The sequence below is a fragment of the Elephas maximus genome, chromosome X (genome assembly GCF_024166365.1).
Source record: "Elephas maximus indicus isolate mEleMax1 chromosome X, mEleMax1 primary haplotype, whole genome shotgun sequence".
NCBI lineage: Eukaryota > Metazoa > Chordata > Mammalia > Proboscidea > Elephantidae > Elephas > Elephas maximus.
Genome location: NC_064846.1, coordinates 150,992,496 through 151,010,704, shown reverse-complemented (window position 1 = coordinate 151,010,704; position 18,209 = coordinate 150,992,496).

Genomic DNA, 18,209 nt, shown 5'->3' with positions numbered 1-18,209 from the left:
GTGGTCATGGTTCCCAGACCTGCTGTTGGCCCAAGACAGGAACCATTCCCAAAGCCAACTCTTCAGACAGGGATTGGACTGGACAATGGGATAGAAAATGATACTTGTAAAGAATGAGCTTCTTGGATCAAGTAGACACATGAGACTATGTTGGCATCTCCTGTCTAGAGGGGAGGTGGGAGGGCGGAGGGAGTCAGAAGCTGGCTGAATGGACACGAAAAGAGAGAGTGGAAGGAAGGAGTGTGGTGTCTCATTAGGGGGAGAGCAATTAGGAGTATATAGCAAGGCGTGTGTAAATTTTTGTATGAGAGACTGACTTGATTTGTAAACTTTCACTTAAAGCACATTAAAAAAAAGCACGAACCAAAAAAAAAAAAAGATATTCTCCTATGACATCTTTAGTGACCATTTTTTCATAATTTGAGTGTCCATGTGTGGGGGGGTCCTTATGTGCATAGGTATGCTTCTGGACCCTTTATTTTGTTCCACTGATCTACTCACTTCTCCTTGTACCAAAGCCACATGATCATAATCAGAATCCATATCCATAAAACAAGTATAAATTCTTCAACATTTATCTTCAAAATTGTTTTAGGTATATTTGCATTCTTTATAAATTTTATAATCACTTATCAATTTCCACACACATACAAACACACCTTCCCAGGAATTTTATTTAGACTGTATTGAATTTATAGATTAATTCTGGAAGAACTGACATCTTTTCAATGAGTCTTCCAATCTATGAACTATATTCCTTCATTTATCCATCTTTTTAAATTTCATCTGGTAGTGTTTCACTCAGTTATAGCTATTTTTCTCTCAGTTACAGCTTTCTGTGTAGAAGTTTTGGATACCTTTCGTTATATTTATTCATAGGTATTTTGTGTCTTTTGATGCTATTATAAATGGAGTTATTATTATGTTTCATATTATGATTGTTACTTGTATATAGAAATACAATTGCAATGACCAGTTCTACCTGGGCTTCAGCCAACTTCATGGAGTATAAACTGGTAGTACTTCACTTTAGGCCTGCCCTGCATGCCTCACACCTCCTGCTCTGAGATTCTTTATTAATTCCAGGCATAGGGTGCAAAAAAAAATTCACAACACAGAATTTCAAAGGAGTTACTACCGTTTGGGGAGGTTTAACCAAAGAGCAGCAGAATCTCAGGGTTTCTCTCTTTGCCTCCCATATGGACACTCCTGAGGTACATTTAATAGTTTCTTAGATGATCCCATAGGATGGAGCAATCAGTCACTTGTATCAGTAGCCAACTCAGTCATACATCTTTGCATTAGCTCTCTTTCCTTCCCTGCTTCCTCTGCCCCTCACTGGGTCACACTTCCCAATAAAGGACTCACACACAGACCTTTGTCCCAAAAAGCCTACTTTGTTGCCAAGAGATCTCCCCACTGTGTTTAAGGGAAAGTCCCAGTCCTTTCAAATGGGCCATATAGCTCTAAATGAGCTGCTCTCCTGCTACCTGCCTGACTTCTTTTCTATAACAAAAAACAAACCCATCGCTGTCAAATTGATTCCGGCTCGTAGCAACCCTACAGGACAGAAGAGAACTGTCCCATAGGGTTTCCAAGGAGCAGCTGGTACATTCGAACTGACAACCTTTTGGTTAGCAGCTGAGCTCTTAACCACTTCCCTTTTTGTAGTCTGCTCTAGCCATACTGGTCCTTGTGCTATTCTTCAATTATTCCAGGCACCCTCCCTTCTCAGGAAAATCATACTTGCTGCTTTCCCTGAGTGGAATGTTCTCTCTCTCTCTCTCTCTCTGTGTATATCCTCCTTAAACTCTAAGTTCAATCAGTACATTCTCCATGATGTTCTTTTGATCCATATATATATTTTAAATTGTAAAAGACATAACCCCTATCCCAGGCATTCCTATCTTCTGCTTCATTTTTCTGCTTGGCATATCACCTAATATTAATATACTATTTAAAAAAAAATGACGCAGGTTTTATTTGTCTTCCTCACTTTTGTATCCATAGCACTATAGTACTGCCTGACTCATAAAAAAGAGGCATTTATTAAATACTTTGTCAAGAGAGTGAGTTTTTTGAATTGAAAAAAAGTGTGAGGAGCATGCTGTTATTTGTGCAAAAGGGGGGTAAGGTAAGAACATATTAGAATTAAAAACTATTTAAGACATAAGTTATTAAATTTAAATTTTAAAGTTAATAAAAATAAGGTGGAATATAAAGTTCCCTAGAGGTAAGAAGGGAGAGGTAGCTGCTGTGCTTATGTAGAAAGAGAATATTATATGTATACTTGATGTTTATCAAGATGAAAAGGAGGTGTCTTCGGTTTTCTAGGGTGTGGGATGAAGGAGAGTAAGAAAAAGAAGCTTTAGTGAAGTATACTTTATAGTCCATACAGCACCCATTTTAAGCGTATGATTTAATGAGTTTTAAAAATATATTCAGTTACATAGCTGCTGTGACAATCATGATATAGACTATTTCAATCACCCCCTAAAAGTTCCCTCACGCACCTTTGCATTCAGTTCTCTCTTCTGACCTCAGCCCTAGGCAAGCAACGACTCATCTTCTTGTTTCATTTTGTGTCCTTATCACTTTCCTAAACCAATTCTGAAGCTGTGCTCTTAGCTGGGTGTGGGATAAAAAATATTAAGTCCTAAGAAGTTTATCTATGGGTACCCCAAAGAGGAGGCTTTGTGGTTGAGCTAAGCACCACAGGAATAGGTCAGCCTCCCTTGAAGATTCTCACTGGTGGTCTTTGTTGGCATTAGCTATACGATGATAGGACTGGTTATCACCAATGACTTTATGTGGCAGCAGTAAGACAAAGAATCAAGGAAATTATCAAATAATCCTTGTTTGAGTTTAGAAGTTTGAGTCTAGTCACTCCCCATGACACCTGCTGCCATTTAAGTCTCCCTAAACCCTAAATTTTCAACAAATTGGAGGTGGTGGATGGTTAGAGCAGGAAGGAAGATATGGGATTTTCTGCTAATCTATTCCTATGATATACGGAACCACGTTTTATTTTTTGAAAAAAAAAAAACAACTAAAAATCATTTAATTGTTTTTATAATTCAAGCTGTGGAACAGATCACAACATGATACTCGTCTATTAAAAGTAAATATATTGTAATGTTGACAGATATTTAGCACATAAACCATTGCTTTTTGAGCCTAAGTCTATTTCATTCCATTGGGGTTAGCCTAGCATCAAAGCTCTGGTTCCCAATTTTCTGTCACAGACCTCTAATGTCATTATTCAAGCTGTGGGTAGAGATGTTGAAATGTTTAGAATCAAGTACAGAATTTTGAGCCTTGCTACCACAGAATTTGCTTTAGGCTGGTACTCATAGTAATGACATAGCCATTACATAGTGCTCACTATGGACCACGAGGTATTGCAAGCACTCCAAAAGTATTAATTTATTTAATATTAATCACATAATCCCCCCACGTGTCCGACAGTTTGTCATACTGTGGGGGCTTGTGTGTTGCTCTGATGCTGGAAGCTATGCCACTGGTATTCACATACCAGCAAGGTCACCCATGGAGGACAGGTTTCAGCTGAGCTTCCAGACTAACACAGACTAGGAAGAAGGACCTGGCAGTCTACTTCTGAAAAGCATTAGCCAGTGAAAACCTTATGAACAGCAGCAGAACACTATCTGATATAGTGCCAGAAGATGAGCCCCCCAGATTGGAAGGCACTCAAAAGATGACTGGGGAAGAGCTGCCTCCTCAACGTAGAGTCGACCTTAATGACGTGGATGGGGTAAAGCTTTTGGGACCTTCATTTGCTGATGTGGCACAACTCAAAATGAGAAGAAACAGCTGCAAATATCCATTAATAATCAGAACCTGGAATGTATGAAGTATGAATCTTGGAAAATTGGAAATCATCAAAAATGAAATGGAACCCATAAACATCAATGTCCTAGGCATTAGTGAACTGAAATGGACTGGTATTGGCCATTTTGAATTGGACAATCATATAGTGTACTATACTAGGAATGACAACTTGAAGACGAATGGTGTTGCATTCATCGTCAAAAAGAACATTTCAGATCTATCCTGAAGTACAACGCTGTCAGTGATAGAATAATATCCATACGCCTACAAGGAAGACCAGTTAATACAACTATTATTCAAATATACGCACCAACCACTAGGGCCAAAGATGGACAAAAAAAGATTTTTATCAGCTGCTGCAGTCCAAAATTGATCGAACATGCAATCAAGATGCATTGATAATTACTGGTGATTTTAATGTGAAAGTTGGAAACAAAGAAGAAGGATCAGTAGTTGGAAAACATGGCCTTGATAATAGAAACAATGCTGGAGATCGAATGATAGAACTTTGCAAGACCAATAACTTCTTCATTGCAAATACCTTCTTTCACCAACATAAATGGCAACTACACACATGGACCTCGCCAGATGTAACACGCAGAAATCAAATTGGCTACATCTGTTTTTTGTGGAAAGAGACAATGGAAAAGCTCAATATCATCAGTCCAGAACAAGGCCAGGGGCCGACTGTCGAACAGACCATCAATTGCTCATATGCAAGTTCAAGCTGAAACTGAAGAAAATCAGAGCAAGTCCACGAGAGCCAAAATATGACCTTGAGTACATCCCACCTGAATTTAGAGACCACGTGAAGAATAGATTTGACGCATTGAACACTGGTGACTGAAGACCAGGCAAGTTGTGGAATGACATCAAGGACATCATATATGAAAAAAGCAAGAGGTCATTGAAAAGATAAGAAAGAAAGAAAAGACCAAGACGGGTGTTGGAGGAGACTCTGAAATTTGCTCTTGAGTGTCGAGCAGCTAAAGCAAAAGGAAGAATTGATGAAGTAAAAGAATTAAACAGAAGATTTCAAAGGGCGGCTCGAGAAGACAAAGTATTATAATGACACATGCAAAGAGCTGGAAATGGAAAACCAAAAGCGAAGAACATGCTCGGTGTTTCTCAAACTGAAAGAACTGAAGAAAAAATTCAAGCCTCGAGTTGCAATAGTGAAGGATTCTATGGGGAAAATATTAAATGATGCAGGAAGCATCAAAAGAAGATGGAAGGAATACACAGAGTCATTATACCAAAAAGAATTAGTCGATGTTCAACCATTTCAAGAATTAGCATATGATCAGGAACCGATGGTACTGAAGGTAGAAGTCCAAGCTGCTCTGAAGGCATTGGTGAAAAACAAGACTTCAGGAATTGATGGAATATCAATTGAGATGTTTCAACAAACGGATGCAGCGCTGAAGGTGCTCACTCATCTATGCCAAGAAATATGGAAGACAGCTTCCTGGCCAACTGACTGGAAGAGATCCATATTTATGCCTATTCCCAAGAAAGGTCATCCAACCGAACGTGGAAATTATAGAATATCACTAATATCACACGCAAGCCAAATTTTCTTGAAGATCATTCAAAAACAGCTGCAGCAGTTTATCAACAGGGAACTGTCAGAAATGCAGGCAGGTTTCAGAAGAGGATGTGGAACCAGGGATATCACTGCTGATGTCAGATGGATCCTGGCTGAAAGCAGAGACCAGAAGGATGTTTACCTGTGTTTTATTGACTATGCAAAGGCCTTCAACTGTGTGGATCATAACAAATGATGGATAACATTGTGAAGAACGGGAATTCCAGAACACTTAATTGTGCTCATGAGGAACCTTTACATAGATCAAGAGGGAGTTGTTCGGACAGAACAAGGGGATACTGATTGGTTGAAAGTCAGGAAAGGTGTGCGTCAGGGTTGTATTCTTTCACCATACCTATTCAATTTGTATGTTGAGCAAATCATCCAAGAAGCTGGACTATATGGAGAAGAACGGGGCATCAGGATTGGAGGAAGACTCATTAACAACCTGTGTTATACAGATGACACAACCTTGCTTGCTGAAAGTGAAGAGGACTTGAAGTACTTACTAATGAAGATCAAACACTAAAAGCCTTCAGTATGGATTCCACCTCAACATAAAGAAAACAAAAATCCTCACAACTGGACCAATGAGCAACATCGTGATAAACGGAGAAAAGATTGAAGTTGTCAAGGATTTCATTTTACTTGGAGCCACAATCAACAGCCATGGAAGCAGCAGTCAAGAAATCAAATAACGCATTGCATTGGGTAAATCTGCTGCAAAGGACCTCTTTAAAGTGTTGAAGAGCGAAGATGTCACCTTGAAGACTAAGGTGCGCCTGACCCAAGCCATGGTATTTTTCAATCACATCATATGCATGTGAAAGCTGGACAATGAATAAGGATGATGGAAGAAGAATCAATGCCTTTGAATTGTGGTGTTGGCGAAGAATACTGAATGTACCATGGACTGCCAGAAGAACGAACAAATCTGTCTTGGAAGAAGTACAACCAGAATGCTCCTTGGAAGCAAGGATGGCGAGACTGCGTCTAACATACTTTGGACATGTTGTCAGGAGGGATCATATTTGGCAAAGTACAGGGTCACTGGAAAAGAGGAAGACCCTCAACGAGGTGGATTGACACAGTGGCTGCAACAACGCGCTCAAGCATAACAACAATCATAAGGATGCCACAGGACCAGGCAGTGTTTCATTCTGTTGTGCATAGGGTCACTATGAGTCGGAAGTGACTCGACGGCACCTAACAACAACAACAACAATCACATAATTAGTACAGATTTCTTTATGCCATAGTTCTCTCTGAGGTAACTGCTATAATTAATCCCACTTTAAATATGGGGACACAGAAGCCCAGAAATACCAGAGAGCTTGCCCAAGATGATACTACTAGGAAGGGGCAGGGCCAAGATTTAAACCCAGGCTTTGCATTCCATGGTTTAACCACCATGTTTTGGGCATGTCTATTGTGACAGCTTCAAATCTGTTGGCACACATTATTATTTAGTCTTAATTTCTCCATCCTGGCTCAAAAATACGTTAAAGATACTGTGAAGTGCCTTGCTGAGATTAACATACACATGCACCTGGTATTAGTTTCCTATTGCTACTATAACAAATCACCACCAATTTAGTGATTTAAGGCAACGCAAATTTAGTTACTACTTGTTAGGTGGAAACCCTGGTGGCGCAGTGGTCAAGAGCTGTGGCTGCTAACCAGAAGTCTGGCAGTTAGAATCCATCAGCTGCTCCGTGGATACCCTATGGGGCAGTTCTACTCTGTCGTATAAGGTCACTCTGAGTCGGAATCGACTTGATGGCAATGGGTTCAGGTGTTGTTAGATGCCATTAAGTCGATTCCAACTCTTAGCTACCCTATGTACAACAGAACAAAATACTGACCGGTCCTGGGCCATCCTCACAATCGTTGTTATGCTTAAGCCCATTGTTGCAGCCACTGTGTCAATCCATCTTGTTGAGGGTCTTCCTCTTTTTCACTGACCCTCTACTTTACCAAGCATGACGTCCTTCTCTAGGAATTGAACCCTCCTGATAACATGTCCAAAGTAGCTGAGACATACTCTCACCATCCTTGCTTTCTAAGGAGCATTCTGGCTGTACTTCTTCAAGACAGATTTGTTCATTCAGGACTACATTAGGCCCACCCATATAATTCAGAATAATGTCCCCTTCTCAAGGTCCTTAACTTAATCACATATGCAAATTTCTTTTTGCCAAGTGAGGTAATATAGTCATAGGTTCCAGGGATTAGGGAATGGCCATCTGTTTTGGGGGGAGGGCACATTTTTCTGTTTCACTCTAATCCCCCTGCTTCATGTGAAGAGGGATTGCATCACTCAGGGAAATGAGGTTTGATGGGCATGTACTTAAAATATTTGTGTTGAATAACAGTACATGGTTTCCCTATAGCATTAAAGATATTTAACAAGCACTGGACAATCTTTTCTTCAAATGACTTTCATTATTGTCCTTCTACATGAATCATCAGCCTGATGAAAATGTCTTCCGTACCCTAATAGGAACAAGCCTGCGTATTCTCAATTCCTTGGCTGCGTTTTATCTTTGCCAGGAAGCCTCTTCCTCTTCATTTTGCCAGTTGCTTAAACAGTCTCTTTTCTTTTTTCAACTTTTCCAAGTTATTTCCCCTATTGCTCTCACCTTTGGGATCCCTCCCCCCCTCCCAAACCTCTTTTGTTATAACTGTCTTTACAGTTCACTTGATAATGAACACATGCTACTTTGAGTGCCTTAAAATGAATGACAATATATACTAATTTTTAACAAACTCACTCAAACTTTTCTGTTCTCATGAGCACTACCTTTCAAAGTAGTCACTAGGGAAAGCTATGTATTTATTCTAAAGGTTCCAGTGTTCCCTCACAGTATATTTGTAGTCTCATTTTTAAAACTGTATAGCTCTTTGGAAGACATAAGAAAATCAGTCGTGTTGCTTCACAGCTTCAGCTTGTATTGTACCAAAATAGCATTACCTAGCTTGATTAACGATCTAATTTTACAGACTTAGCATTAATAACATGTCTTCTGTTCCTAAAAACTACATTTATTCTTAAAGAATAAAAGGCATGGATTTTAAAAATCCGCCTTCATTTCATTCATATATCCCGAAACTTAAATGTAAGTTTCTTAAGGTCATGGAATATACATACATATATATTTTTTCCCTTGACCACGGAAATCAGGTATTCTAGCTCTCCTCATTTGCATTTTAGAAAACTGAATCCCTTCAACCAAATCCTATCACTTACCTCTTCTTCCATCTTTTTAAAAAACACTGTAGAGGCCCCAAAACAATATTCTCCAGGAAAAGCTAAACTGGAAAACATGGTTAAGGGTCTAGGCTCAATCAAGTACGGGAAACTTCTAAGTCTCATCCTAAATCTAAACCTTGGAGCTGAATATTCGTGGAAAATGGGGTTGTGGAGGATGGGGGTAAGCAGAGAGAAAGATAGAAGGAAAAAACAACCAAACAATAAAAAATATCAACAGACAGTGAGGACACCTGTAGAGCAATGACTCTATGAACACAAACAGTACATGTACACGGACGTCAGGTCCAACTGACACACAGACTCAGAGGTGAAAGAGCAGGATGGCCAGCAGCCAGCAAGAAGGATAGTCAGCATTTTACTAGTAGCACTTGGGAACTACCATGTACATTTACTGCATGTTGACAGGAAGCCAAAAGGTTTCCTGAATATTGTCTGACCAATGAGGCAAAATAGTGGGCAAGAGGACAAGAGGGTGTGCCACACATGGGCAGTGACTCTGCCCAATAGTGAAATGTGGCCCACCACTCAGAGTCTGACATACCACGTTAGGAGTACAGGTGGAGAAATCAGAACTATTCCAAAAAGAGAGAAGAGCAGATATGCCCTTCTGCATGGAAATGAGAGGAAAAATAAATAGTGGTACCACTCCCAATACATGTTTATTAAAATACACCTTTGGTTACTTTTAAAACTAATATGCTTAATTCTCACCTGGGGAGAAGAGGGTAAAAATTCTATTAAGTTATACCAAGGCCTTTTTGTATTTTACTTTTATGGCTTTATTTCACACAGTCTCATGAATATCCATTTTGTACACATTTAGAAATAATATTGTTATTCAATTAAATTATATTAACATCTCTAATGATTAAAATGCATGAATATCCAGCTTTCTACATCCAATATGCTCTTTATCAAATGGACAATTAATAGTTGATGAAAAACAAAGACAATATCATTTTTAAAATCATGTTTTTCATTTTCTTGAATGGTGCAACTTCTGTAGCTGACTGAATTATGTAACCAATAGAAATGTGTGATACATGCCAAGTGCTCAAACTTTCACAAACACTTTTTTATTTTATTTGAAGCAATGAAAAATAATTAGACTTGGGGGCCTGCACTCAGCTTTTAAGACAGGTGGTAGTCATTCATTCTTTGGAGACACTGGCACATTTTCCGCATAAATAAAAGAAAGATAAATAGAGTAATTATAATGAAATGACTGCTATTTTCTATCTGTGCAGATGCTTCACTTTCTAACTTTAAAATGATTCACATCCTCCTGGGACAGGGCAACAATTAGGCTTGCAGAGTAGATTGGAAACAAAATATAAAGACAGGATGGTGCTAAATAGAGAAATACTGGATAAAATAGCAACTCTAGCCAGATGGAAAGATGAGCAGCAATAAAGGACATGAGAACTGAATCCCTTCAGAGTTTAGAATGTTCTTTCCTGTCTGTTGAGGCACCCCTCTCAAAAACACGAAGCCAGATTGCTTTGTTACCTTCTGAACTCATTTTAAGTTGTTCACGACACATTCTTTGCATAATGCTTTTTTTTTGAATCACATGATGTCTATGTAATGAATTGTGAATTACTAAAATCCATGCTTATCGATAGTCACATGTTTTTAATGAATCATCAACCCTAGTTGAGGCTTATGAAGTAGGAGGATGGTGAGGAACAGGGAAATTGGTCGGTTCCTGCAAATAAGTTCAATGTCATGTTTCCTAATTCCTATAAATATATACTAAGAATGGGGTGAGCAGACTCCTTTCCACAGTTGTAGGGGCAATTCAGCTTCCCACATTCTGGATGGAATTTAGAAGTTCATTGCAGTGAATATGAAAACAAGATCGAGTCCACTGTGCAGTAGCCAAATTAATCCCACTTGTTTAGCAGTAAATTGGCATCCGCTAATAGAACCGGAAATTTAGGACAGCAAAAATACAAGAATTCTGATTAAATATTTAAAATACTAAGACATTAAAAATAAACACTGAAACATCAAAAGTACTAAAACAAACACTAAAATATTAAAGCATCGAAAACTAATATTAGAACATACTGTGATCTTGGCTTAATTAGATAAGACACTTACATAACTTTAAAACAGTCTGAGGTGCTAAGACAGATCAAGTCCCACAAGCATCTGAAATTCATCATATTCAAAATGAAACCAGCAGCCGTCCCTTCAAACTCCACCATATTCTGTCCCCCCTCCTATACTCCCTGAATCAGGGTCACACAAGGCAGGTGGCCGTCATGGTGGTGTTCCCTCTCTTGTCTTCACAGCCCTTATTCAATAAATACATCAACAGCATTTCCGTCAGTTAACAGTGAACCCAATACGTCTCTTGAATATACTCCATCTTTGTCATTCACTGCCATTAGGTTCAAGACCATGTCATCATTTATTTGCAATATTTTGTTCGTCACTCAGTTGGTTCTTTCATTTACTTTCAACAAATCCTTCTGGGTGTCTATTCTGTGCCAGACATTCTACCAGAAGCTGTAGTTATAAAGATGAATCAAAAACAGTACCTGCCTTCAAGTAATTTACTCTTATGTAAAGGAAACTAGACACCTAGACACATAAACAAGTATCACCAGTATTATATATGTGTTTGGAAAACAGTCCTTTCAGATAAAATGTGAGAAATTGTTCAAATTTAGTTTCCAATCATCTAGCTTTGACTGTCTCTGATTTTTTTCCCCACTCTTGAGAGCAATCTTTCTATAATGTAAATTTGATCAGGTTGTCCCGTGCTTAAGTTATTTAAGTCTCTGTGCATCACTCCCTGGATAAAATCCAACTTCTTCTCTATATACCTTTACAATAAAGCAGCAGTTCTCCAAGTGTGGTCTGGGGACCTTTGGAGAGGTGGGTTCCTAAGACTCTTTTAGTGGATCCGCAAAGTCAAAATTATTTTCATAAGAGTTTTACAATGTTATTTGCTTTTTTCACTCTCATCCACTCACAAGTGTACAGTTGAGTTTTCCAGATACTGTATAACATGTGATATTGCAACAGATTGCATGAAGAAACAGATATGAGAATCCCAATATTTTGTATTAAACCAGACAATCAAAAAATATGCAAAACTGTTAAAACAATGCCAGTTTCCTCATTAAAATAATTTTTGTTTCGGAAAAATTATCTTTCATAAAAATATATCATTTAACACTCAATGGGTTTATTATACTTGTTTTTAATTAATTAATATTATAATATTTCTTAGGTTTAATTTCTATTACGGCAAATCTTGATAGACACAGCTTACATAAAAGTCCTTTAGGATTCTCAGTAATTTTTAAGAGTGTAAAGGGGTTGTGAGACCAAAAAGTTTGAGAACTGCTGCAATAAATCAGAGTTACTGGCTGGCCTTGTCTCCTGCTGCTGCCTACACTTAGTCTCTGCTCCAGTCATACCAACACTTTCCATTTTCCAGAAAATGTCATGGTCTCTCCTCCCTCCTGTCACAGTCCCTGTGTTAACCTCCACGTGCTTCCCACCCTGTCTGACTGAGGCAAAATGAGAATGAGCCAGACGAGTGTGGACATGCACACACAAAGCCCCAGAAAAATATTCTCGTTAGGTAGATGTGTGCTACTCCACTGTTTTTCCTGCTTTCACAGGACCTTCTGTTAATAATACCATTATTAGGATACATTTTTCTGTTTTAATTACTTGTTTATAAGGGACAGATCCTTGGGTGGCACAGTTTGCACTTAACTACTAACCCAAAGGTTGGTGGTTTATGACCATACAGTAGCACCATGGAAGAAAGGCCTGGCAATCTGCTACCATAAAGATTACAGCCAAGAAACCCAATGAAGTAGTTCTACTCTGTAACACATAGGGTCACAATGAGTCAGAATAGATCTGATAGAAACAGGTTTGTTTGTTTTTTAATAATGGATATTAATCTTTTTTTTTCCTGTCTCTCTCTTTTTATTGCAAATGGCATCCTGAAGTTCCTGGGTTTCCTAAAAATATGGGATGGGTATTCCCAAAATCTAGGAAGCATATTTAAACGTAAGTTTTGCCAGCACCCTATGCAATCTTTGCAGAAAATGTTCTGCTAATCTTAGCATACATTTCACTTCATGACAACTACTGGTTTACAAGTTTACCTCTCTCACTGTGATATTATTTCCAGGAGGGCAGAAAACAAGACAATCCCATTACGTGAGGGAGGTAATACAGCGTTTTAGAATGGACTGTCCCTTGAATCCCTAGATTCATTGAGGCAATCAGATAAGGGCACTATTTTTTTGATTGCCACTTTCAGAATCAGGCTGCCATATTGTTGGTCTGCAAGAGTAGTTATGGTAATGTCCTGGGATATTCAAGTGGCATTGGAAGGTTTTTCTAAAAAAAAAATCTCCCCCTAGAGTAGGAAGTTCCTTTTAGATTAAGGAAATAGCTTCTGGGAAAATTAAGCTTATCAGTCAGCCATGTCTTAGAGTGAATTGCTTTAATCTTTTAATCAAATTGCTTTTGCTTTAATAGCTTGGGTATAGATGATAGTGTTCTGGGTCACCCTGTCCTCCTAAGCTTCATATATACTTACAGGCTATAAGGTAGTAAAGCATAAGTGGTTTCTAGTTCCTCTTTGGTTCAGCACACTTGCTGGCCACAGTAAAATGTTGACTACATAGGGACCTCCAATCTGCTTGCCCTTTCCATCTTCCACCTCACGTTCCTAATTCTCTCTTTATATAGATTCCATGGCTCACTCTTATAATAATTTCCATAGTATAGAACCTAATCTCCTTTTTCTCCAACATCATATTTGGTAGAGTGTCAGCAAAAAAGAGGAAGACCCTCGATGAAATAGATTGACACAGTGGCTACAACGATGGGCTCAAGCATAACAATAATTGTGAGGATGGCGCAGGACTGGGCAGTGTTTCGATCTGTTGTACATAGGGTCACTGTGAGTTGGAACTGCCTCGACAACACCTAACAACAACATACCCACTGTCTTCATTTCTTCCCTCTCCTTTCTCTCCTCAAACTTTCCTGGTCAAGTCTTTGTCCTCATAAGTACTATAAAATAGTTCCAACAAGTCACTGGTTACCTCCCTGTTAGTAAACCCAATGGTCAAATCTCAGGCCTTATTTTAACCTTTCAGTAATTATTGGCACAGTTGATCACTCCCATCTTTGTGAAGTACTTTCTACACTTGACTGCCAGGTCTTCATATTCTCATAATTTTCTCCTGTATACCTGACCACTCCTGCTGTGTATGGCTGGCTTCTCCTTTTATGTTTGAGTGGTCTAGTGTCCAAAGCTCAGATTTTTGCTCGTTTCACTGTATATTCCCTCCCTACGTGGTCTCCTTCATTCCCAGTTGCTAGTGACTTCCAAATTTATATCTACATATATAAAGTCCAAGGAATCCCTAAGTGGTGCAAACAGTTAAGATAGCAACCGCTGAAAACCCTATGGAGCACAGTTCTACTCTGACATACATGGGGTCCTCATGAGTCAGGATCGCCAAGAAAACCCTATGGAGCACGGTTCTACTCTGACACACATGGGGTCCTCATGAGTCAGGATCGCCAAGACAGCAACTTTTTTTTTTAATGAAGTCTAGACATGTATATCCAATTACCAACTCAATGTTTCTTTTTTCTCAACATTTAATGGGCATTTTACACTTAATGTAAATAAAACCGAACTCTAGATTCCTTACGAGTCCCTGGGTGATGCAAACGATTATGGTGTTTGGCTGCTACCCGAAAGGTTAGAGGTTTGAGTCTATCCAGAGGCACCTTAGAAGAAAGACCTGGCAATCTAATTACAAAAAAAACTATCCATTGAAAACCCTAAGGAACACAGTTCAACCCTGACACACATGGGGTCACTATAAGCAAGAATCACCTCAATGGACACTGTTTTTTTTAATAAAGTTCCAGACATGTGTATCCAACTGCCAACTCAATATTTCTATTTTCTCAATGTTTAATGGGCACTTTACACTTGGTATAAATAAAACAGAACTCTTGATTCCCCAGGAGTTCCTGAGTGGAGCAATTGAATATAGTGCTCAGCCGCTAAACCAAAAGGTTGGAGGTTCGAGTCTATCCAGAAGCACCTCAGAAGAAGTGCCTGGCAATCTAATTCCAAAAAAACCATCCACTGAAAACCCTATGGAGCATAGTTCTTCTCTGACACACATAGGGTAGCCTTGAGCCAATGTCTATTTCAGGGCAACTAGTTTGGTTGTTTTGTTTGGCTTTTTGACTAGATTCACTTACTCCCATCCCTAGCCCTCATTCTAGTAAATCGCATCACCATTCACCCATTGTTTCCATGAAATTCTTAGAAGTTATCATTATCCCTATACGTCCTTTGGAAGCTGGATAGCTTACATTTGCCCATCCAGATCAGCTCTCCTCCCTTCTTTACATGACTCAGTGGGAGGTACCAGCAGGATTGAGAGCAGAGGAAGGGGAATGAATTTAGGGATTTTTTCCCCTGCACTCCTCCTCCCTACAGGCTCACAGAAGGATGGCTAAGATAGCTCCTGTCAGATCTGGCTCTCAATATCACCCTTTCTGACTCTGGTTTGGATAACTGCTCTCTGCCCTCCCCACCTTTAGGCCTAGGAGTGTAATGAATTTCTGTCCATAATAGCCCTGAGGTCCTGATCTTTCCTCTGTGGTTTCCCTACAGTCTGCTCTCACCGTTGGAAAACGCCCACTTAATGAACTGCTTCCAACTACACAACTGGTGTGTGTTCCTTGACAGTAGTTCACCTCGCACCTGCATTCAACCCATTAGCAAATACAATCATTTCCACTTTCAAAACATATTCCAAACCTAACCAGTTATCACCACCTGCATCATTCCCACCTTAGATTAAAACATCTTAATTTCTCACCTGGATTAGAGCAATAGTTTAGTACTTCAGCTCTCTCTTCCCACTCCATTCTGTTCTCCACATAGTACTCAGGGTCATCCAAAGGCTCTCCAGCACACTTAGAAGAGAATACAAAAAAATAAAAATTCAGATTCCTTATGATGGCCAATAGGCTCTGCTTAGCTGTTGGTGGTTTCTCCAACCCCATTGCCTGCCATTCTCCCTAACACTTACTTGCAGTGTTTCAGTCACAGTGGCCTCCTTGATGTTCCATAAACATTCATATCATGCTATTTCAGAGCATTTGAACTCAATGTCACTCTAGAGGGAATGTTCTTCTCCTAGATATTTGCATGGTTTATTTCTCTTTTCTCCCACTTAAATGTCACCACATAAAGTAGATATTCACTGAATGCCGTATGTAAAATAGCACCCCCACTCTATATCCATTCCAAAACCAAAACCAAACCCAGCGCCGTCGAGTTGATTCCGACTCATAGCGCCCCTATAGGACAGAGTAGAACTGCCCCATAGAGTTTGCAAGGAGCGCCTGGGGGATTCAAACTGCCGACCCTTTGATTCGCAGCCGTAGCACTTAACCACTACGCCACCAGGGTTTTCTCTATATCCATTACACAGCTTTATTTCTCTCCATATTAATCACTACCTCATATGATCTATCTACTTACTGACTTGTATATTGTCTCTTTTCTGCACTATATTTTAATAAGCTCCATGAATGAAAGGATTGCAACTTTTCTTCACCGCTGTATTATCAGTACCTAGAAGAGTGCATGACACATAAAAGCCCTAAATAAATGCATGACTAAATAGGAATGGAAATATACCAAATGAATGAATTAAATCTCTTCCTATACGCAAACTTAAACGAAAAGCCAATTCATAGTCAAAGATTGCTTAATAGGCATATTAAAAAATAAGTCAAACAAACACAATAACATCAGACTAAAAAATAACCTGGTTCAACCTCTAACACTGGGACCATTCTTTGGAATGGGACAAGACATATCCAAAGCCAATTAATAAGGCTCCTGCCCTGGACAACGTCAGGATGGGTATGCTAGAGATTGCTGCTCCAGTTTTCCTGTTTTTGTGCTCCATGCCAGGCAAGACCCTTTGCTAATGAGCATTATTTCTTTTAAAAAATTACTATGCAATATATCATACATAGAAAACAGTATACACATGTATTCGCCCAAAAAAATAAAATAAAATAAATAGCAATATACCCATACCCAGGGTAAGCTGTAAATATTAGCAAGAATTTTAAAGCTTCCTCTCTCCCAAATTTCAAACCCTTCCTCCACTCCAAAGGTAATCATTATCCTGAATTTTGAGTCCATTATTTCCTTGCCTTTCTTTATAGTTTTTTGACATACAATAACTATGTAGACCAGCATAAAAATAAAATTACTTACTATTCTCTGTCACTTGCGTTTTCATTCATCATTGTGTTTTCAGATTCATCCTTGTTCAATTTTAGTTCATTCTCACTTCTGAACATTACTCCAATATAAGAATAAATGCTAACTTATTTATCCATGTTACTTTTGATGGGTTTTTGGGTGCTTTTCAGGTTGCTGTGCTAGTCGTTACAAGTTGCTATGACTATTCTTTTACATGCCCCATTATACAAGATTTTCCCTAGGGTATATACTCTACAGACCTTGCAGTGGAATTGCTAGGTATCTGTATACCCACATTTTGAAATTTACTAGCTGATGCCAAGGTGTCATACAGTGTTTGGACCCATTTGCCTGCTGTCGCTCCGCAACCACCACCACTTGGTAGGTAGTATTTTCTTACTTAATATTTTTCCAATCTGTTGGGTATAAAATATCCCGCTGTTATTTTAATTTTTACTTCCTTGACTACTGATGATTTGGAGAGCATCTTTTCAAATGTTTATTGACCATTTCTATTACCTATTCTTTAAAACATTTATTTCAAACTATTGCTCTTTTTTCTATTAGGATGTTTTATTTATACTGTTGACTCATAGGGAATTTTTTATTTATTGTGAATAATAAATCTTTTATCAGATATCTGTGTTGTAAACATTAGCATCCAATTTTTGATTGGGGTACACCCTCTTTACAGTGTATTTTTGCTGCACAGAAGTTCTCAATTTAACAATAGTCAAAGATACCAATCCTTTCTTAATGGCTTGCACTTTTTTGTTGTGTTTAAAATTCCTTCCTTATTCTGAGCTCATAAGGATATTGTCCTGTATTTGATTTTGCACTTTCTAAGTTGGCCTTTTATGTTTAAGCCTTTAATTCTTCTGAAATAATTTTTGAGTGGTATAAGATAGGAATCAGTTGCTGTTGTGGTTATTGTTATTATTATTGTCCCAGAATTATTTAATGAATAACCCATCCCCTGCCCCATTGATCTTAAAGCACTAGGAGAAAAACAAAAACATGAAGTGCACTGCAATTTCTGGATTTCTTGTGAAATGGAACACTTATGAATCTGCCAAATCTATCCTTATGCTTAAAACTTTCCCTATTTGCATACCTGTTACTTCAGATGAAATAATATTTTTAAATTAAAATTAATTTAACAACTATTCTTTTATCAGCTGTGAGCA